Below are 23,789 nucleotides of genomic sequence, written 5' to 3'. Positions count from 1 at the left end.
CACTTTGGTCCAAACCCAAATGACGAGATCTGTATTAGCGGGGTGGAGAAATACAAGTTTTTGTTGTTTGCCTGCAGCTGTTGGAAGCGTCTCTGAGCTTCCTCTTATTTTCTAAGAAGGGGAAAACTCCAGGTGCGGGAGATTTAGACTGTGCAGCTTTGTGACTACAAGCTATTTATTATCATTGCAAAAACAAAGAAAGATTCAGTTTACTTTTCATTTAATTACAATATATTCCCACATATGACAATACTTTAATGGGAGCTCACACTAAATTTCTGTGGTAATTTTCTCTGCCTCTTTGGGCTCAAGATCTTATGAAGATTTAGGTGATTTGTTTCAAAATCTGTTCTCTTGTGGACTTCTAGGGGTTTTGAGGTGTCCATTGCTGTACTATTCTCACTCGCCACACAATGTGTTAAATAACTTTGAAAACAATTTCACACTTTACTGGGGAAATAAAAAAAAGCAATCATTCTAGTTCCATTAGAAAATAGTGTAGACAGGAATGGTGGCTGAAGCTTTGCCCATGAAACATAAAGCAACATGTGGACAACTTGATGCACTTCTGTTATGTCATCAAAACCCTGTGTTAATTCAGCAGCAGTAAGAACAAAACAAAAGCCAGATTCCTTGAGTAAAGCATAGTATGTCATGACTTTCTTAACTAATAGCGCTGGTGTTAGTTTATATTTATATTTATTATCAATTCTGTTTTGTGTTTCTGCACATTTGTCAGATAATATCCAGAATGCAAAATTCTATTCAGTAGGAAACAGCAATAAAATTACTGTACAGCTCCTTCTTTCCCTTTAATTAATCAAAGGAACACTCTGGGTGGAACAGAGTTAATTCTGGCTAAGGGACAAAGATGAAACATTTAACTACCCAGTTAGATAACCTCAACCAAAAGGCACATGAAGCTAACTGAAAGAAGTAGGGGAAAGCTTTTCTGTAAGCACAAGGAAAACCTAAAGGGGAAGTTAGCTGAAAAAGGGAGTTTTGTGGGCTGAGTCTAGAGGAACAAAATTGGTAATTATGGTTTGGTAGGAGCGAGGACTTTAGGGTTCTATTGCTATGGTGAGATCTTCTGTGCTTACTACTTGGAGATCAGCCTTAACCAAAACCAAGTTCAGTCTGATATGAAAGTGCTTGAGCTGTTTTTTATTGTATTAATAAACTCGTAAGGAAGAAAGAAAACATCTTGGTAGGAGATGAGACTTTTACAGGTGGAGAACCTGAGCCTCACTCTGAGATCCCAGTGGCAGCACATGGGGCATGAGTTCAGGGAGGTTGTAGGGTTCCAGAAAACATGAATCACTTTCAAAGGGTTTCAAGGAGAGTTAAAGACAGCTCAGAAATCCTCCTGGTTTATTCTGGACTAAGGTCCAGGAAAGTCTGTGAAAATGCTTGTGTTTTCTGTAGTGGATTCAGAAGGACACACAAAATATTTCTTCTTACAAAGCCTGTTCATGGCACGTAAAAAGAAAGCATGTAGCTAAATGTGAATGACCAGGTGTTGGAAGTAAACCTGGAAAATAAGGACAGGGGTCAATCACAGCCTACCCATTCCTTGTCTTCTGTCTTTTATACCTGGACCTTAATGTCAAAAATATCATCAGTCCCCCTAACCTGAGCTCTGTCATCCAGCTATTCTTATCGAGCTTGTAAATTCCATCTGATCAACAGGTTTTGTCACATTGCTCAGATTTAGCTGCTAACTTCAACAAAAGAAAATATTTCCTGCAGAGAAAAACCATACAAAGATTTCTTGTGCCAGTTTTTGAGTGAACTTTCCCTTTAGTAAAATTCAGTTAATCCTCTACCCCTTGGGAAGGCACATCCACACCTAATTCATGCATCTTAAGTGCTACAGATATTAACAATGCTTGACCCAGTCCTTTTCTACTAAGATCACCTTCCAATGTATTTTTTCCGTAGTTCTGTAGAAGGACTCATGTTTTACCAATGTTACATGATTTGTGTGATTCATTGCTCACACTTGCAATGTGAGAACTTCTCCATTTGCTCCAGGTGAAGCTGAGTTGCTGGCTTAATCAGCTAGTTCACTGAAGAAGATAAAACCTGAAAGAAGACGCCAAGTTGGGAGTTGTGAGAGGGGGTTGTGCTTTCTCTCTGGATCTTTGTAGGAAGAAGGTGTCCTTTCAATAAGATATTATTAATGGCTTGCCTCTTGCCGAGGCAAGAGAAGAGAAATCCAGTTGTTGGCTGAAGTGGTTATGTGTCTGAAGATTAGGTAAGTAAATATATTGTAGTTCTAACTTCTTTTAGCATCTACTGATTTCTGAAAATGTTGAAGGTTGTTGTTTGGTTGAATGGCATGTATGTAAGTGCTGTGCCTTTTACAGGTGGTAGTGGTGAACTACTGCTCATCATTAGTCCTGAGGAAAATCAGGTTCACATCTTGCTATGGGTTCCCTTTAAAGGGCTGGTTTGGGAGCTCTTTATTCTGTGTCAAAACAGTAATCAGCAAAACACCAGCTATGGATGTAGGCTTTCTACCCTGCTGAATAGAGGCAATCTATTTCACTTTTTCTTTCCTTAAAGCAGTAACTTCTGCAGAAGATGTGGTACTTGCTTTACATCACATTTACTGGATACTCTTGCAGGTGATGTTGATGCCTGTAACAGTGCTCTAGGCAAATGTGGAAGAGGTTTGGAGCATTGTATTTTGTTTGTTTCTTAATGTGGAAGAGGTTCTGTAACTAAAATGTATTTGTCTCCAGGTGCTCTTCATGGTCTACTTAGTGTAAGCATTTTCTTGTTACATTACTGCCTGCCTCTCTGCATAGTTCCAAAATAGTGATTAAAGCCTGCAGTGACTCAAGGCTTTCCTCTGGAAGAAAAACCAACTAATTCTAATTAGGGTGTTTATACCAAGACTCACTGAAGTGATTCTGAGTCTTAGTAAAGTGCTACTGTGAAGGAGGTTATGAGCTTTACCCAAAGCTATGTGGGTTGTCATCCAGGATTAGATGTTTTGAATCTTCACCTTAGGAGGGTGCTTCTGGAAGGAGAGGTGGGATTTTTAATGAAAGTAATGAATAAAATTGTTTATCTGCAAAGCATGTGGCAGGAATGTCATAGGAACCTCTTGCTCTCCCACATCCTTTGATCCTCTCTGCCTGGGATTTGTGGCAGGACTGCAGAAGTTGTTCTATCCAGAGAAGTAAGCCTTCTCTATACCTTGGTGTAAAAGCTGGATTTGTACTTCAGTTTTGATTGAAACCTTTGCTTGGAAGACAAAAGATGCTGGAAGATACAGGATGAGTTCTGAGATTAACACAGTTCCTTGTGTCATATGCTGTCCCCTGAGCTTGGCGGGCTGGAACTTATTCTAGTGTCAGCATAAGGGTTGTAAAACAGATTAAGCTAAGCTTTATAGGACATAATGAGCAAAGAATGCATACAACTTAAGTTCAAAAAATGAAGGTAGGTTTCACTTAGTGCAGACTGCTTAATTAGTGATGGACTATTTAGAGATAGAAAGTCTGCAGTGTAATAGAGGTACAAATTTTGTATGTTATGCTGTTAATGGTTTTTCCCTCTTGTATGTTAAATGACACTTTTCTTTCTTGTCAATGTGTTTGTGAATCAATTCACAACCAACTAAATGCTTTGTTTTATTGACATGCTGGTTATAGTAGCAGCCAGAGGTTTTTGTTTAACTGAAATGTGAGAAGCAAAGGCTCGTACCCAAGTTTTAGCTTAGGGAAAAGTGATAGACATCTTTTATACCAGTTTAATTTGAATTTTCAGACAATTTACAGATGAAAAGCAATATGTTAAACACTGGGTACAATACGTGTACTTTCCCTTCTCTGTAGCCTTCAGAGCAGACAGTGGGTTGCTGCAACACAGAGCCAAATCCTGATGCAGGGTTCTCTGCAGGTGGTGATAAATGGAGTGCATTACTCAGCAGGGAGTGGGTCTTCCCCAGAGAGCTGAAGGATAATGCAGTGAGAATGGAGGGAAATAAGGCTTTTTTTGTGATAATGTGGTAGGACTTCTTTTAGTCTAGTACATATCAAGTGGCCACAAAAAATAAATCAAAGATCACAGCCTTATGCCAAATTTCAGGAAAATGCTGTGCTAGACTAAGTAGGAAAAATGAGGTGTTGGGTAAGGTTGACCAAATGGAATAACTGTATGAGTAATATACTGTTTTGGTTTCTAACAAACACTGCTGTGTGAATAATGGTCTTTCACTGGATGAAGACCTTATTCAGCAACCCAGCTTTGAAAAGTTGAGCCAACAGGTAAATGCTCAGCAATACAAGTGTGCTGCATGAAGAAGTGAATGTGTGTGGGTGGGACTGTTGGACCTGCACAGGATGCTTGGCAGATATTTACATGCGATCAAGAGTGGGCTTGCAGAGCTGCTGGGGGACATGTCCTCCCACACCTCTGTAAGGGATCACTCTGGAGCTCTCCCCCTTTGTCCCACACTGTGGGTCTGTACCTGTTCTGGTTTATCTACGTGACATCTGTGTACTGCTTCCATCTGATCATCTTCATGCTCTTTCACAAAGAGGGAGGAATTAAAGTTTGGGGTTTTTTTCCAGTGGAATAGTCCATATTTTACTCTTATAATATGGGTTAAAGCATTCTGAAGTATTTTAATGATCCCCCTTAAAGGTGTGTAAGGCATCAACTGGCATATGAAAAATTTACTGGTGGTGATCCATGAGGCCTGGCTGAACAGGGAGAAGGCATAATCTGCAAGAGTATCTCCAAACAGAGTATTGGCTCTTGACTCAACAGTGGGTCTGTGCTCCAATGCATTTTGACAACTCAAGCCCCAACATAACGATGACTTACAGGTGTCCACCCTGCATGTGCTTTTTGTGAGTGTTAGGCTCAACTAAGTGCCCCCAAAGTGGCTGTGGAATTCTGGGCACAAATCTGGACATGCTCAGGCATGTCCAAATATCCTCTGTTAAACTCCAGTGTTTCAAAATTGTCCTTAGTGCTCACAAAAAAAAAAAAATCTCCTTAGGGTGGTATGTATTCTTGCAGGCATTCAGGCCATTCCAAAGACAAGCAAAGCCTTGCAAGTCTGACTGGGACAGTACTAACATCCACATTGGCTTCATTGCTGTGGTGATAAGAAACGTCAGTTCCCACTGTTCTTTGTGAATTCCAAGGTGCAGCATTTCTGTATAGGAAAATTTTTATCTTTAACAGTCATTTTCATTGTGGGAGATGGTCCTGCCCATACTGAAAGCAAGTGTGATAGTTACCTGCAAGCTGTTGGAGCCCTTTGCAGGCGACCTATTACAGATTTCTTTCTCCTTGTAAAAGGTGCTGTGTTAAGGATGCACCATGTACCTTCTCAGACAAAGACCATGGAGTGACTCAGAATTCTGTTCTGACCTGCTGGGCTGAAGAAACATTAAAGTAAGTCATTGTGCTCTGAATGTTTTTATTTTATTTTAAAACAGCCTGCCCTGTTGATCTTCTTTCCCTGTGTTTTGCATCTGTGTTACTCTGTTTCTTGTGTGGAATTACTCTTGTATAACATCAAGCTTCAGATTTATGGTTCAGATTTGTGTCTTTGGGACCCTTAAGCTTTCTTGCAGCTGATTGTGTTTTGAGGAGATGCAAAATTTGCTTGAATACAAATATGCTTTAGGGGGTTTGGTTAGAGCTGAGGCAGTGTGTGGTGCTGGCAGTGATGTTCATGAGCTGCCTGCATTGCTGTTTGAGATATAATTCTGTTGTAGTCCTCTGCTGGGGACTCTATATTCCTGTTCTTGTTTTCATGCCCTAAAAATGTGTTTGCCTTGACTTCGAGAGCAGCTTTTGCTTGTTCATTTTTTAGTCTCTTTCATCTGATTCACAAGAGATCTATTGTTATTGAGATACTCTGATGGCAGGGCACTGGGGCATGTGGTTTTTAATGTATGGCAAAACATTACTGTGTGTTTAAGGGGGTTATGTACTTTAAAGAAATTAAAGAATTTCAGGGTAGTGTGGTGCCTCTGTTGGAAGGAATAAGATGAAGGGTCACTTGGAAGGTGATCAGGAATTCTCTCCTAATACTTGGCAGCACTGAGTGCTCAGAGTTTTGCTGTGGAGGTCATGGATGATGTTTAAAATGCTTTGGCTATTCCTGACAATGCAGCTCTGTGTCTGAGGGGAGATGATCGCCGCTGGAACAGCCTGGTTGTGTCTGGGTGCAGCTCTGAGTCCTGCCCCACGTGTCTCAGTAGGGTGTGCAGGCAGAGGGACAGATCCTTCCCAGGTACTTCCAACACTTTTTGTGTTGGCTTTCTTCAAAGCTGCAGGGATTCAGTGTGGGGCATATTCAGGGATTGTGTGGGTGTGCTCCCCACATTTCATTGACACTAAGACTCGTGGTCTGGGTGCTCAGTACAAGGCTGCAATAGGAACTTCTGAGTCTGGGCTGAGGGAATTCTGGTAGAATTTTCTCACAATGGCTGCCTTGGTTTTGATGAAGTTACTTGGCTTTAATTCAACAGGATGAGTTGATGTCAGCTATGCTTTGATGCTGGTTGTGTGGGTTATGTTACAGATGTTCACCAATGCAGCACCAGTATCTTGCTTGCAGTTTTGCTTCTGCCGTTCTCTAATTGGTTTCAATCATATCACTGAATAGAGGACTTTTTTCTTCTGAAGTGACTGGAAACATCTTCTCAAGTCTATTTAGCAGTACGGGTAGAACTTGGGGGAAAAAACAAACCCGCAGAACAGCAAACTGTTTCTTTTTTTCTAGCCTTCAGTATGAGGAATTGGCCAACGGACTATGTTCTGAAAAGCCTATTTGTCTTTCCTTATTTTAACCTACCTCATGGGGAATTTAGGTACTTGTCTCTTGTGAGCTAAACAATGTGACTCAACATTAAGCAACTTAGAAAATACCGTGTTTCAGCCTAGCCTACAGTGAGTAGACAATTGATGGGGCTTCTTAATTTTTAAGAAAGTAATTGTCATGAGAGGTAGCCCTTGCTACTTGGCCAGGGGATTGGTCTTGTTTTCATCAAAACACTCAGACTTTCTGAATAACGTCCTGAAGGGAAATGGTTCTTGGCAAAAGAGTTCTTAATTACATTCTATTTCAAATTTATTTTACATTCTGATCTTTACAGCAAGCAAGTGTAATGGGTTACTTCTGAGAAACTGGCATTGTGGCCTGCCCCTTGGGGACTTCTGGGGCGGCACAGAGAATTACAGCTGCTATTAAACTTCTTGCAGTAATCACAAATTGAAAACACAAGAAGCCAGGAAAAGTGTCTTGCAATTATCTTTGAGTCACAAACTTGCAGCGATGCCTAATTCACCTCTAAATTAGAAAGGAGATGTTCTAGTGCTGAGAAATATGCCTGCATATTTTAGTGACATGATGAATTGCTTAGATGCTTTCAATCTGCTGTCATTTAGTGTTGACATTATCTGCATACAGTATTTTAATTAGTATAAACAATAATTAGGTGACAATGGTGAAGTCTTCAGCAAACATGAATCAGTATCTGTTTGTATACCTTACTAGATTCACATGAGAAATGGTGTAGGGAATACTTAATAACCTCTGAAAGAGGATAAAAAAAATCCTTCAGTTAGTGTATATGTACTAATAAGACTGGTGGTGACATAAAATGTAAATAATGGATGTAATACCTTGTCTTGAACAACTCCTTTCTTGCCCTGCTGGTGGGAATACTTTTTTCTGGCAGCTGGCTAATGAGCATAACAGTTGTACCTTCCCCCTTTGAATGCTGCAGCTATGCCAGGGAAAACAGTCTGTGCTCCAAATGCAGCTGTGGTTCTGGAAATCAGCGTCTTTTTCCTTGTAGAAGGTCAGCTGGGGCCAGAGTGGGGGCTTGAATTTCCTGGCAGGGGTCACCTGGGCTGTTTCCAGAAAAATCTCTTTGCTTGGCAGGGGGTGGTGCATCTCAGGCTCCTCTCTGGGAAGTGCCTTGTGGTAACAGTGACTTTGGTGAGGGGCAGAGCTCTGACTTTGGCTTCAGCTCTTTCTGGGCACCAACTCTTGCTGTGTCAGCAGCAGAGCTCCTGTTGGGCGCTGGGCTCAGCCTGGCGGTGTGGAAGTTTCAGAGCTTGGAGGGAGCTCTGTCTGTGAGCTCAGAGATGCTGTTGGGTGAGAAGGACAGCCCTGCTCCTGACAAATAGCCCTGAGGCTGGGCATACTCTCCCAACAAGCAGGGTACGATGACATTTAGAATAACTCCAAAACCTGAATGCCAGCAGCTCTGCTTTCACCTAAAGTGATGTGATGGTGAATGATGTCCCATCGTGCCTCGTGCGAGGGTTTCCTGCTTTTGTTTCTGCTGGCCCTGGATTGTCCCCAGTTAATTTCTGCTACATGTATGGTGTTAATGAAAGCTTCCCAAACACAAAATGGCTTCTGACATTGAAAAACACACACCTCCCTTTTTGTCCCTCCGTGGCACGTCTGAAGCTGTGCTGCTGGGCTGTGTGCTCTGTCCCTGCATGAAGCTGAGTCTTTGAGTAACCTTCCTCTGAATTTGCTCAATTCTGTAAATTGCTGGTACCAAAAGAAAATTCCTGTTATTTGTAATAAGCACGATGTTTATACTTACGTGGTGGTCAGGGACATTTTAATAAAGGCTTGCCTTGGAAATCACTGCTGAATTAGGCAAATTTGTGCATTTGCTGACAACTGTAGTGCAGAATCATTAATGCCTTTTGTGAGTTACTTCTTAAGAGTATGGGATTTACTTCTCAAGGAAAAAGAAAGAAATAATAGTCATTACCAATTCCCTGGGCAACACCTAATTTCAAGCCTGAATTTCCATGTATAAAACAATACCCGAATAGAAATAAATCTTTAGATGTACTCTGGGAGGACTCTGCCTATTACAGCAATTTAAAATATAAGAAATAATAATTAATGCTTTCATCCTCTTAGTAAAACTCTGCATGCCCATTAACTAATTACTCTCCTGCTTGCTGATATTAAACTTAATGCTGAAACATTGCATTCATATCCACAGCTACCATTTTGGTCTAGAAATAATTGTAATTATGCACGCAGAAAATTGTAAAACACTTGCATCTTTCCACACAATACTGAGATTTAATTATTGCTTGAGTACATGTAAAGAAGAGATTTGGGGTAAATAACTTTGAAAGCCTCAACTAAAATGTGTAATAGTGCTACAAAATGAATATTTTCATACCCCCAGTATTTTAGGTCAGATTGTGGCAGCTGATGCTTTTATTTGCTCTCTCCAATTTGACTACTTTCCAGGCAAAATTTTAGACCATATTTTTCTGCTAGAATTTTCCTACTGAGAACCTAAGACAAGCTCTGCTGATCCCAGAGCATGAGATTCTTTTCTGTGGCTCTCTGATGTCTAATAAGACATGAATACCCCTCATGAAGATTTTTCATAGCTTGCTTTCTTGTATTCTCTTTCTTCTGGGTAGATTCCAGAGTCCTTCACCTGAATGCTCCATAGCAAGTTTTTTTACCACCCCAAGGTACATTCTTAAGTCTCCCACCCTTCCTGAGACAGTAGCCCCCTTCAGTTTGCAGGACTTGCTTTCGTTCAACCTTGTGGGTTTCAAATGAGGACATTGGGCAGTTGATTTTCCTTTGTCTTTAGAAAATCGGTGGGTTCTTGGTGTGCTTTGGCTCCCAGTGATGATGTTACCAGGCTGCCTCTGATGCCAGCCAGTCTGTGTGCACTCTGTGATTCCCTTGGATCCAAGGGGGCTGGTGTATGGAAGGGAGGGCAGGGCTGATGGTGCCTGCACGTAGAATTCCACTCCATGGAGATCCCTCACTTGCAGCGGTCTGGGCAGTAGGGCTCTTCTTTGTTTGGCTTCTTTGATCCATTTTTGCTTATTTTAAATCCCCCAAACACAGGGCCCCTTAGTTTTTAACACAAAATGCTGTGGGAAAGAAGTCTTCTTTCTGGGAGCTCATCACTAGAGTCACTGGTAAGGTGGCATTTATTTTTGTCCATGTCACAGGGCTTTTCAGGTGGACAAACGTAAGTTAATTTCTCTGAACTGCATTGGATCTGTCATGCCAGGCCCAGATCAATAATGGCAGTTTTAAGGGTCCCTCTAGCACAGCAGCCTGACTCTAGCAAAGGTCTAAGTGAATGCTTAGAGAAGAGGAATGAGTTGCCTTGAGTGTCCCTCTGTCCTCTTTGCTTTTCAGCCCAAAGAATTTCCTGAGCTGGGAATGATTTCTATCTACATTAATCAGTTAAATCCTCTTGACATAATTTCTAGGGACACTAGGTAACTTCAATATACTTTTCCCAAGAAGGAATGCCTTGAACCCTAAACCTGAACAGTCAAATTAATTAATTTTTTTATTAAATACAAACTTTTTTTTTATCCTTATTCTACTGCAAAAAAAAAAAAAAAAGAGTTGGAAGGTAGGCAGAGCATCCAAGTCCTGAGGCCACTAAAAGTAGTAGCCTGCAAATGTGGCTGTTGAGTAAAACTCTGGTAGAAGAGTATTTTTTTTTTCATCATGGAATATCCTGGGAGTCTGTAGAGCAGAGGTCACAGAGGCTGAATCTCTTCCCAGGTGCTTTCCATTTTCCTGATGTTAAACTACTATTTAACTGGAGCTGTCAGAAGCAGAAAGATAAGTGAGGTTGTGGCCAGGTCTTGGGTCAGGTTGGGGAGAGCACATCCCCGTTCCCCAGGCAGGAGACATGGGGACTGATGTATGTTTGCATGGAGAGTACTGCAAAAAAAAAAAAGTGATACTGACACTAGGGTGTGGTTTGTTGTTTTTTTTTTATTAAGACATGTCAGTTTTGAAGGCAAAGAGAAATGTCTGTGGAAGAATTGAGTAGGGTCTGGTACAGCAGAATCTCTTAAAATAAGAACAAGAAGTCTATCTTGTTTTGTGAGTTGACAAAAACCTCTCGTGTCAGGTGAGTGCTGTGCTATAACACTCCTGGAGACATCTGTATCTCGCTCTTTAGGAGTTGCCTGCTTCTGTGATGACTGGCCCTGCTCCCCCAGCACACTGAAGGACCTGAGTTTTGCTGCTTCAGGCATTCTTGTTCCTGTGTCCTGCAGCCCAATGGTTCCTACATTGCACATTCTGTGTGCTTGCTCTCCAGCTTCCAAGACCTCTGTGTGCTCCCTTGTTTTGATCCTCTCGTTCACCTTGGTTCTGAGTCATTGAAAACCGATACAGTCACGGACAAAGGCCCTCTAACTGACTAAAGTTAGACAGTGGTATGTCTATTCACTGGCAGGCGGCATGGGAGTCATCTCCGAAAGGCGTGGCTGCCCCGAACAAGGCTCTTTGCTCTCTATTTATTCTCCAAGATCTTACATACAATACATATGCATAACCCCAGCACCTCCCATCCCCGCTCTCTATTAAAATGAGGCTATCAGTCCTTCAAGCGTGCGCAGTTCTTCTCTTGAATTGGGTCGGTGGTCTCGAATTGGGTCAGTGGTCTCAAAGGATGAAGTCAGGAGAGTCTTCATCAGGTCTCTGTGACCCTCTGGCACTGTCCAAGGTTCCCTGCTTCGTGATTGATTCCAAGTCCAGGTGCTGGCCATTGTTCTTACTGGTTTCAATCTGTTCTTATGATGGTTCACTTACTCCACTTTTTCTATAAACGAGCTCATAATATAACAGTTAGCTCTAGCTTGGGCATCTAATAATCATTAACCTACCATTTCCTAATCTAACTTACATCTTGATCAATATAAATTGCTTCTAACCCTTAGCTAAAATCTTAACTCTTTAAAGTTATGTCTCAGTTCCTATCTGCCTGCCCCAGGAGGAGGCTGCTGGGCTCCTGCCCAAGCCCAGAGCCACAGCAGTGTCCTGCACCACTGAGCTGTGCCTCCACTCCACTGCAGAAGTCTGCAAAGTTCTTTAGTGTCACCTCAAAAAGTCGGCAAGCACCCTCACCTTCTCCAGGAGGAATAAACAGGACAGGCTTGAATTAGTGCTCCACAGCTCTTTAGGTCTGTTTTGGTCTCACTCAGCAGTGTTGCTCGCTGTAGGAACAGAGAGTTCTTTCCTTGAACTACTGGCTGGATTCTGAGGAAAGCTGGAAAGTTGAAGAAATTTAAAAGCATGTTTTCAAGAAGTTATTTCTGCTACTTGCTTTCCTATTTAATAGGAGAAAAATATTTCTGTTCTCCGTCCTTAGTAAAATTGCTGTTGGGGCAGAGGATTGTGGATCAAGTCTGAATATTTGCTTTCTTCATGACCTAGAGCACTTTTTGACACTTGTAGAATGTCTGGTTATTTTGGTGCTTTGGCTTTTCTTCTGAGTGGCAGACCAGAATTGTTACCAGAAACATTAGGTTGAGGATTTGTGTAATCTGATGGTGATGATAAATGAAAGGCCCCTTCAGGAAGAGGCTGATTGTCTAAGACCTTTTAAATCAAAGTAGAGGAAAAAAAGTGGAGAGCTTTTTTCCTTTTATTCTCCATCATTCAAGGTTGATTTTATTTTGGGGTTGTTTGGTTGTTTGGTTCTTTGTTTTGTTTTGGATTTTTTGTTTTGGTTTTTGTTGTGTTTGTTTAGAGTTTTTTTTGTTGTTGTTGGTTGTTTTTCTTAAATACTGTTTGTTTCTAGGCCCATCACAGGGCTTGAATTTCTAATCTGGTTTACTTCTGACTACTCTGAAGTGTGCTGATTCCAAGAAAGCCTTAGGTGATTCTTACACTTCTCTTATTTTCTAGCACTGTTATAAAATGTTTTCTTGTGGGCTCTTGGACTGAATTCCTGTGGGTTTCAAATAGGAAACTTGTAGGTAAAAACAGATGTGACTGCATGCATTGTATTTGTAACAGTGTCTTGATGTACATTTAGTGCCCCAACAACACTAAAATAAATACAATCTTTTCAAACATAATTTCTACTTATAAATAAAAATTGGTTTCAACATTTATTTATGATAAAACATTTCTTATGTTGCTGTGGAAATCACCCTTTAGTTGTAATTTAATGTAACAATAGGGCAGTATTTCCTGCTGTGCCTTGGAGTTTCCTCCAGATTCACCAAGATCCAAGCCAAGCTAAGAAAACATTCACACATTTTAATGAACCTTCCACGATGAGGATTTAGAGAGGCCCTTGTGTTAGGAAGATGCACCCAGGATTTGAACCAAGCTCTCGTGATCCCCTAGGCCATAATTTGCCATCAGGAAAGTTCCCCGTTTCCTAGTGACAGAATCAAACCCCCTTTTTTCTCTTAGCTGACCTGCCTCTGTGGTTCATTTAGTACTTTGCTTTAGTCAGAGACCTTTTGCTCCCAGCTGGGAATGGAATAATCAGTTGTCAGCTGCTGCCATGGTTGTTTTCACTCAGCTTGCAAGGAAGCAGCTGCCTCTGGAGTTGGGGGGATTTCATCTGTGTGTAAATCCAGAGTACAGCATTTCAATATGGGCCTTAGGCTTTGACTGGCAAGAAATAAATTGGAAAGGGAGATTGTGGTTTCTTCTGGAGTCGTGAGGATGGCCGTGGGGACTGCTGAACTCTGCCACCTGATACCGCAGCAGAGGCTCCGCTGCAGGTGTTGCCTTATGGCTGAGCCGCTTGGTTTTGCTCATTAGTTACAGTTTAAGTGAGACACTTGGGATGCAACACAGTGGGAATGGAGAGGAGACGAAGCGCTGCTTAAATTGATTTTGGAGACAACTTTTGCAAACATCTTTTCTTCCTCTCTCCTCTCCCCCTGCCCGTCCCCATTTCTTGCTCCCCTGAAAATAGAATTGTTTGTAGAGTGATGTTGGAGTTTGCAATGAGTGAGGAGGAATTGCCTTAGCAGGGAAACAAGAAAAAGTAAAGTGACTCAGTAGAAGTTGATGTTGAAACCATTTTAGGTGGTATTATATCGGTTGCTGAAATAAAGGAAAAGACAGAAGTTAAGGAATTAGATAAACCAGGAGTGCATCTGTTTCTCTCTGAGCTGGGGGGAGAATTGTTGTTGTCTTGTGGGATAATGCACTGCCCTGTCCAAGAGAGATTTGTGAGGCTCAGTAGCTGTCACTCCTTCCCAAAAAACTGTGGGAAGGAAAAGTCATTATCTGCCACTCAAACCCTGGACTGAGTTCTAGTCACAACTGTGCTCATGGGGGGAAAACTCAGATGATTTTCTTTAAATTATTATTATTTATTTGTGTGTGTGTGTAAAATGTACCTCTCCTGAATTGCTATATCCATCATGAACTGGGGATAAGGCAATGTTATTAAAAAAAAAATCTTTATTTTATAAGATGGAATGATTGAATCACCAGACTTGAAACATGGTCATTTCCCTTTGTGGGCAAATTCATCATGAAATAAATATTTTAAAACAATTTTGTTACTCAAACATTATCAAAACAAGTAATTTTAATGCTGCTTCATTTAAATATATTGTTTTCAAAGATTTTCTTTCATCAAAAATCCCAAAACAGTTAATGAGAAACTGTGCTCTGCCTGTATGAAGTTTGATGGGTTATAGTGAAGGAGGCAGTCAGCCTCTGGGGATTTGATTCTATACAGAAAATGGATATCTTGTGTTCTCTGCTATTATTTATGATTTAATTAGTAGGCAGAAAAGGTTTTTTCTCCCTTCAGATCCCCTCACCCTGTCCCAGTTTTTCACTGATTATGCAAGTCAGAACCTGAGAAAACAAGTTGTCTAGGTGATATGAAGTATAATAGATTTACAAACTTATTCAGGCCCATCAATAATGACTTTTCTAAGGCTTTGGAGTTCCTTCATAATAGGGTTGGAAAACATAATACTGTGCTTTCCCTGACTGAAGTAATAATTGTCCTGGTTGCTCTGTCTGCTAAAGTTAATTTCTTCCAGCAGGGAAGACAACAGGCAGAGACTAATGCCTTTACAATGTGCTTCAGGCTGGGAGTGTCAGGAGCAGTATGGGCTCAAGGACTGGGTTTTAGTGGGAGAAAGTGACTGATCCTGATGAATTTGATGTTTAGGGAACAACCGGAGCGTGTGCGGATGTTTGAGCAGCGTTGCGTGCTCCATGGATGGCTCCTCGAGCCCTGATTCCACCAAAAGCAGTTCTAATGCTAAGTACTGATGCAGTCCATGATGCCATTGTACTTGGCCTTCAAGCAGCAAGGATTGTGAGGTTTGGCATCGTGCTGAGAGAAGCCCCAGGTGAGTGGGTTGACGAATAGCTGCCCAAATCAGACAGCTGGGCACAGGCAGCGACAAACGAACGGTGAAAGAGAGAGGCTGAGGCAGCCTGAGCTGCACCGCTGCTCCTCCGCTTCCTTAAGTGCTGCTGGCTCGCAGAAGGAAGTGGTTCTGCCCCTTAGACAGAAAAAATATAATTGCAAACTTGGTTCTGTGTGGGTTGCTGTGACACCCCTAAATAATCCTTGTAGGGTTCTGCTGTGATGCCCCTTGTGCTGGCTTCTCTAGTCATTCTAAGGGGAAAAATAGCATTGCAGACTGGCAGATGTACCAATTCTATCTGAACTTTTCCTCTTGGCTTATCTGGGACTGCACCTCCAGGCCTAAATGCGGATTCTTTTGCTGCCTGACCCTTTAAATAAAAGGGGAAGGAGGAAAATGCCCAAGCAGTCTCTTGCTTGCTGATAGCTATTTGAGAGAAACCTTGTTGTAGCTTCTATTTCTGTATGGATATACAGCAGCAGAAATTGTCATAGATGATAAAAATATCTGGAGTAGAAATTAGGAGAAACTGTACAAAACATAATTATCATCCTTATCCTGTAAACTCTCCTGAGCTTGTGAAATGGCCACTGAGTTAGTCAGCACAGCTCACTGCTGTAGCTGTCCTAGATGTTGTCCTTTGAATTTCAACCAAAATGTCAGAAAATTACTTCTTCCTGTGACTTCTGGAGCTCCTGCCTCTGATCATGTGAGCAACTTGCAGTGCTGAAGGGCAAGTAATGAAACAGCACTTCTGGATGCCCAGTGAACACTTCATGGAATATTGTAATGATGACAGAGCCAAAGGGAAAAAAATGAAAATAATATTCTAAAATAAGTGATGATCCAGACTATACTGTAACAATATCAGGAAGAAAGAGATGCTGGGATAACAAAACCTACAAATAATGGGTGGGAGAGTAAAAAAAGAGGACTGGAAGTGTACAGAAGAACACAATTTTTTTTTTAGTAGAATACAAGAAAAAAGATAATTGATGGTGATATACAAGGTCAAGGGGGACAGGACAAGATAATTTGCAAATACAACAAAAACAACATTAAGAATCTGCTACTCCCTGAGAACTAAACATGCTGTTTAGACATGAAGGATGCAGAAGGGAGGTGAGTGAGAAAAGAGTGAATTAAGTGCTAAAGATCCTACTATAAAATAGTTTAATCCTTAGTTATACATATTCAAGAGTCCATGGGGTCATAAAGACCAGCAAGAATTGTTTATTTATGTGCCTCAATGGACTCACTTGAGCAATTCAAAAGCTATTCACTTCTGTGGCATTAACAAGTTGAAGCTGGAGTTTGATCTTAGGTTGAAACTGATGTGTCTTAGGGAAGAGATGCACAGAACAGCTGGTGCTTTGCAGTGTCCTGATGTCCCTGGGATGGAGATATTCAGTCACATTTGACTGAAAGTTCTTGGGGCACTTCCAGCATGAAAAAAGAGTGAGGACTCACCTCACAAGCAGATCAGGATGTACTGGGGGGAAAATGGGTCACAGAAATGTGACTTGGGCACCAGATTGATGCCTAGAATAGGATGTCACAGAGGTCTTCGAGGGCATAAAATAATCTGTCTGTAGAGAACTTGAATTCTCTGCTGGAAGAAGTGAAAAACATTAACTTGTGTTGACTTTTGTCTCCTGTAAGGTTCATTTACAGTAGTTGGGACTGAACATTCTGCCACCTGTAGTCTCAAATAGTTGAGTGGATCACTTGACTCTGACTAGTCTGAACATGGAGAATTGGTCTGAAAAAAAGTAGAGATTCAGCTGGTAACTGGAGGACATATTTTTGGCAGAAAAAACCCCCAAATCTCTCCTTTGTCAGAGCTGACAAGTACATTGGTCTGCAAAAATGCAGGAAAACAAGGCAAATTGTTTTCCAGATCCCATCAATAGCTCAGCTGGATATTATACAAAAGCTTTGTAAAAGATGTGTAAAAACTCAAATCTTGTAGAGGAGAAGAGTTGTTGGGTTTTTTTTTTTTTTTGGTCATAATTTTTAGAGGGTCGTTGACCTGGCTTAGGTTTGTAGGCAATGGAAAAATGCCATTTTGTCTCTGGTAGAATTGTCATTAATATAAGTGACTAGATACCTTTAAGACATAAAGTGCCTGACAAATCAGAGTATTGATAAAAGACCTGAACCATTTACTGAAACTTTTTTTTTTTTGAACCAAGGTGACATGTAATCTTTTGGCTTAAATTCTTAGGAAAGTCTGGGGATTGCAATTGGCGACACCAATACATAAGAAAAAGGAAATATTGATAATTTTACTAAGAAACTCTAAATTTCAGTTAATTGTGTTTTACCACTAATGTTTTAAGTCTGAGACACTGTTACTGGAGTCTTGGGTGCTATTTCTTCTTATGGGGAATAAGATTAATCATCCCAGTTGAATTGAAAAGGGCCCTTTAAATTGGTTGATGTGCATCCTGTAAAACATGCATTTGTGCAAGTTCTTGAGCCTATATACCGGATTCTAGAGTCAAGAACCTGAAAATCAGGTTAAAAAATGGGTATTTGTATATCTGTGGTCGTGGTCAGGTGAAATTTGAGAATACCTGAAGTTTTTTGGGAGATGCTGATATAACTTTGGAGTGCTCCAGGCAAATGCTCCTGGTGTGCTGTGGGAAAAGGACGCTGTTGGGCTTGACAAAGCAGCTGAAAGATGTTAATTTGAGGGCTCATTCTTGCAAGTATTTTATCTGTCTGAATTTGATTAATTAAAAAATGCCTTGCAAAAAATGTAGGTGTTAGCTTTGGAGCATATCTGGTAACATTTTTTTCTGCCTGGGGTTTAGTTGCAAGTTCTTTCCTGCTTTTCTTTTCCAAAAATGCTCTCTTAATTATTGGGATTAAAAAAAGGGGAGAAATCAAACACAAAACACATGCTGCTAATATTGCAAGGAGTGCGCTGGATCTATTTAAATGTCATGGAGGCTTTCAGCCCTCGAGCCACAAAATATTTGAGCAAATAGATCACAGTAGCTCAGCTCAACAGACCTGTGCTAATGGGCACTGAGGCTGACACAAAGGAGGGTTTTGTAAAGGCCATAAACATCAGTCTGTCGGTGCCATCCTCTGTGAACTCTCCCGACTCTGGGGTTGCTTTTCCACCCCAAAGACATGGGAAATGTTTAAAATGTATTTTGACTTGGAATCACAATTAGGAGCGGTTAGGAGAAACTAACCCTTCCCTTTTTTTGTGAAAGTCTTGCAGCCCATAACTAGATAATTCCCTTTAGGGGAAGGGAGTTGCCATCCTGTTGCCTGAGGTGGGGTGTCCTGTGTGAGCTTTCTGTTGCTTTCTGCCATTGCCTCGAGAATGCTGCTTTAGCTGAAGCAGTTCAGCTGTGTTCATATAACCCTGCTGCAAGATTTTAACCTCTGAATGCTGCCACATTTTTTTCCCCTTTCTTGGGTTTAACAAATCATCTCATCTAAATGTTTCATTTAGGAGCTTTGTCATGTAGCAATGACACACTTCTGTGGCTTTATGGAGGAGAAGTGCAGTGGAGAAGAGAGCCACAGAGAGTCAACAACGACACCAAATAAAACCATAATCAGTATCCCATAATTACCCTACTCCTTCATCCAAGCAATGATTGTCTTGTATTCCAGAACCTCAGGAAATGAAGCTTTCAATAATTCATTCTGGGTTTGGGCTTCCTTTTGAGATGATAAAACAGATTCTTACTGCTGTGTATGTCTTTGGGTTGGTTTCAGGTGGTGGGCTGCTCATCTCAGCTGCTGCTCAGAGGGGACATTACTGCCTGAAGGCATTAGTCTGCTCTGTGATCCTGTTCCAGTTCTTGGAGCTGGTGGTGTTTAGTCTTTTCCTGTTTCGGTTCTCACTCCGTGGCCACTCTCCCCTGTGGAGAACAGGACCACCACTTCTCCCACCTTGTTTCTCAGGTGCAATCCTGTTCCCTTCCTGCAGCAGAGTCTGAAAGAATTTCCAGGGACTTCCTGCAGCATTCTTTTTGGGTTCTGAAGTGACAACCTTTCCTTCTAGACTGATAATGAAACCTTTTTACTTTGGGCCTATGCTTCAGTTGTCCTGATTGAAAAAGAAATGCAACCCTCCTCCCGAAAAAGCAATGGCTAGTGTTCTCCATTTGCTCTATCTCATGCCTGGGATGTTTCTACTCAGAGATGTTATCTAAAAGTGACTCTTTTTTACATCATCCAAGCTGATTCAATTTCTCCTTGACTAGATCAAGTCTGATTTTTCTCTGCTGCTTCTTCCACTGTCACACTTTATAGAGGGGGAAAGTGCAGGGTCCATGGAGAATTTAAAAAATAAAATTTGAGAAATTGCTCTGCTTATTATCTCATCTTCATCTTTTGTCCTCTGAGTAGAAAAAGCTTTTCCCTGCTTCTTATATGTGGATATAAGAGTGTGAAAATAAGTGCAGGTACTTGATGTCAATTATAGTCATACTATTTAAATGCAAATTCTGTTTTTGTCAGGCTGATCCGATAAGATGAATAGAGGGCATTTATGTAAATAAGCTTATTGTAATAGGACAATGAAGTATTTGTAATTTTGGTTGTTAGCATTTTCCTTTCTCCCAGGGGATGAGTTGACTAGGTTTTTAGGAACACAGGTGAGGGATGGGAGTGGCACTTGACATTCAGTGTTCGGGATAAAATTGTATTGAGGCTGCAAACTGAAACAAATCAGCTTCATTAGAAGCCCAGCAAAAGAAACGGCTTGCAATTTCTCATTAGCAGCATGCAAATAGGAAAACTGTAGGGAAGCAATGTAATGTCAACCTTCAGAGATGTGAAACAAAGATGATTTTTTGGGTATAATAACACTTTACTTTTTTTAGAGGTGGGAGTTTTTCCCCTCTTTGGATATTTATTGTTGATATACCCAGTAACAGCCATATGAATTAAATCATTCTTATATGCACTGCCTGTGTATGCCAAGCAAACTACGTTCATACTGGAAGATAAAATTTGTTTTAATGTAATTACACCACTAATGAAATAATCAAGAAACTTTAGATGTTGAAGTTTACTTTATTTGGACGTCACACCCAAGCTCCCTCTGTACTCAAAAGAGACCAAGTGACACCTCCAGAGAGACTTTGAGTGGAACAAAATTCTCTCAAGATGTGTTTTCTATTTCCACAGATTATGGGAAGAATCTGGATTAGTTATGTAATTTAGATACCTATCAAATTAACATAAGAAGGGGAATTGAATCCTAAAGGGCTTTGTAGCAGTTCTTGCTGCTGTAAAAGTCAGCGTGCACAGAGTTGGGTTAAGTGGGTTTCCAGTGGTAGCAGTTTGGCATTCAGTTCTATTATGGTGGAATTCCCTCTGAAATTAGTAACTAGGGATCTGTTCAGCACAAATAAGGTAATTCTAACTCTTTATTGAGGATAAACCAAGGCAGGAGATGAATGGGCTGTTGGTACCCTGTAAAATACTAGTTTTAAACCATACTAAAAGGAGTTACTGATGCAATCTTTTATTGTTGTCCCAAGGTACATCACGTAATCCACCATGCAGTACTTTTAAGTTTGCACTTGACCTTTTTCAAAAACTTTTTTTTTCCTAGGCCCTTAAAAATGTATTGTAACACTGTGGGGTTGGGAGGAATAATGGTAATTGCTACCTAAAATCAATCATGATTTTGCATTATATTTTTTTGCAAATATTTGGTGCCTTGAAGGTCACCACCCTGCATTGCCATGCTTCTGGAAACCAGTGATTGGCCTGAATTTCGATATCAACATAATTTCAGATATTGCAGGCTGGACATAGCCTATAAAATATCAAACTTATTTCAAAGGGGACCAAGGTTAATAATGTGAGTGGTCTGGCCACAAAACTGATGTTATGTTTGTGTCCCTACAGCTGATTGAGCAGTGCCATTGGACAGTTAATGAAGCTGAGGGTATCACCCCACTCTGGCCATTTACATAACACACAACACTTGTTTGTAACGATTGGAGTGTGACTGCCAGAGGTTGTTACTGACAATGTGCAGCGTTAGACCACTCAAACAGCAGGGTGGGACTCCACTTTCTTGTATCGACCTTCTGTACGTGCTCAATATATGAGGGACCAAATGAATGACTTGTACAACCAAATTCTTTTGATCGACCTTCCTTATAGGAAGAGTTTCCTTTATATGAAGACTATGATGCTTCAAAGGCACTGGTGTATAGTAGAACTTTGCTCTCTTTGAAGTGAAAAATTGGCTCCAGGAGTTGTGTCTGGAGGTAAAAGGCACTGCACTGGGTTAAAAATGTCCATTCATTTTGGGAACTGATGAATTTGATGTAATTTTCACTGGTAGATTTGAGTGTATCATGTGGCTGTTCCAGCATGCAAAACCTCTTTTCCATCTCATTTGCTTAGTAGGTAAAGACCAGGTCTTTTTTTAAAAAAAAAAAAAAAAATCTGTACATAGAATGAGAACATAATGTATCTTTCTTCCTAACCCCTGAGGATGGAATAAGCCTTAAAGTTCTGAAACTTTTTTCTGCTTTGTTCTGAAAAGAACTGTCTGATAGAATTTGCTACAGAAGTAAGAAGTAAATTTTACCATATTTCAGTTATAGAAGCATGCTGATGGCTCAGTAGAGCTACAAAAGGGAAGTAATTTCTTCTAAACTACACAGAGGTTTAGAATAATTGTTACACTGTCCTATTGTGTTACATTCTATCCGAATTTTGTGATGGTATGCTGAATAAATAACTCGCAGAAAATAATCCATCTGGCAGTTCTGGCTCCCTACATCTCTTCCTGGAACATCTACAACAATGTTGTAACTTTTTCAAACTAATTACCAGGACTGTGCTATGAATGCTCATAGATAATTGAGAGCCTCTTGTAGACACTGGGGTATTCTAGTTCTGCCATCTTCTTGATATTTGAAATGTGCCTGGTAAGCCTCAATTGTAGAAAAGAGTGTGCTATAAGAACACATCAGGAGGAAAGCCATGACCACTCTCTTGGAAACAATGGCTGAAGAGTTCCCAAAGGTGCTTGGAGGAACTTTTTTCTGATGTTCACCAGCTGCTTCTCACAGGTGACCTAGAATTGGAGTCATTCTTCAGACCAGTGACAATGTTCTCACTGAACAAAATCCCATCTTATGATTTGAAGTCCCTTGCTTTCCAAACGCTTGTATTTACCACAAATTGCTTCCTAGAATGTGTCATCTGGCTGTTCATGGAAAACCATGAATCTAACTTCATAAACCTTTAGTCTACTACTAGGGAAAGTTCTTGGTCCCAGGTTAAGAAGTTCCTTTCTTGTATAAGTCCACCATGAGGTAGAAGTGGACATTAATCAGAGGAAATCAGGATTTCAGTGTCTGTTTCATACTGTGTTGTTTTGCCCCATCTTCCAGGGGTGAGAGTTGTGCCTTCAGGATTTAAAATGCACACACTGCTAACAGCTGGGCAGAGAAGCTGGAGAAAAGGTGAGTCTGTCTTCAAAGCTCCTGAAAGATTGTTTTTTCAAGGTTTAAAGACATGCTTTACCCCAGTGAAAAGCAATAGTGTTGACAAAGTATTCTATTAGACTTAAGGAACTGGTGGAGAGATGGGTGGAAGAAACAAATTTAGGAGCTGTGATGGAACTGCAGAGCAGGATACTGTTCTTTAACCAATATTACCTTCTTTCCTCTCCCTGCTTAAGTGGCTCCTGTGAACTTTCACTGTGTAAAAAGGCAAAATGTTTCTATGTACCCATGTGTCAATGTGTTACAGCTACCAAAAGGGTACTGAGTACATTAAAAATTTCCAGTCTAGTTGGAAGCTGTGTGAAGTCAAGGCTTAAAACAAAAGGTGCCCAACCTTCCCACAGAGTCCTTGAGGTGCCCAGGAGTTTAAAGCACTGTGTAAGTGGAGGAATTGCAGAGCTGTCGGCCCTCCTGAAGACAACTGTGATAAAAGCATGGAATAACCTAGAAAGGATAATTTTCCTGCAGCTGAGACCTCTCTATCACAGAGCTTCTGTATTTACTGTTGGAATTTTGTTCTAGCACAATTTAGCTGACTGCTCTTTTATTTCCTAAGAGGTTTTTATGGGTTATGAGCTCAGTTTTGAACTTTGAATCTTTTTACTATGCAGTTTTGAATCATGGGCCCCACTATTCTCATTTTACTGACAGTAGTAAGCCTACAAGAGAGGATTTGGGAGGAGGTGTTTTTAATATTTAGCTTGCAATGGACACATTAATATTTTGAGATAGGTGGACTTTGTTGATCAAAATCACCACCCTTTGGAAAAGTTTTGTCAGAAAGGCTCGTGCTTTTATTATAAAGATTAATTCTAATAATGCCAGGAGATTGATTGAGAACCCTTAAGAGAATTGTGTTTCAGTGGAGGCCAAATTAATTGTGAGTGCATTAGAAGAGGAGATATGAGTTGTGATATTAAAAATAGAATAGATGGTGGTTGACTACTCAAAACTCTGTAACTTCATTATTCTGCAGCATGTAAGGGAGTATTTTTCCTCAATGATTCAAACTTGTCATCCCTACCTGTGGTCTTGGAGCAGCTGCCATCTCCACAGCTGGTGGGGACTCTATGAGGGCTGAACAGAGCAAAGAGCTAATACAGCTCAAAC

General features: G+C 40.7%; 1 long non-coding RNA gene across 5 annotated transcripts in view; it reads left to right on the top strand.

Moving 5' to 3' along the window:
• Positions 1–2,117: 2,117 nt before the first annotated feature.
• LOC120755878 (uncharacterized) overlaps positions 2,118–23,789 on the top strand; it is a 45,063-nt gene continuing 23,391 nt past the window's right edge. For 4 of the 5 annotated variants that reach the window (XR_005701893.2, XR_005701890.2, XR_005701894.2 and 1 more), the window contains exons 1-3: positions 2,118–2,257; positions 5,326–5,421; positions 14,964–15,147. This is a non-coding gene — a long non-coding RNA (uncharacterized LOC120755878). The remainder of the gene's footprint in view (positions 2,258–5,325; positions 5,422–14,963; positions 15,148–23,789) is intronic. The other variant, XR_005701891.2, reaches the window with a different exon arrangement.

This window comes from Hirundo rustica, chromosome 8, assembly GCF_015227805.2.
Source record: "Hirundo rustica isolate bHirRus1 chromosome 8, bHirRus1.pri.v3, whole genome shotgun sequence".
In the NCBI taxonomy this organism is placed as follows: domain Eukaryota; kingdom Metazoa; phylum Chordata; class Aves; order Passeriformes; family Hirundinidae; genus Hirundo; species Hirundo rustica.
Note: the sequence above shows the minus strand (reverse complement) of the source record. Positions and strands in the feature narration are given on the sequence as shown.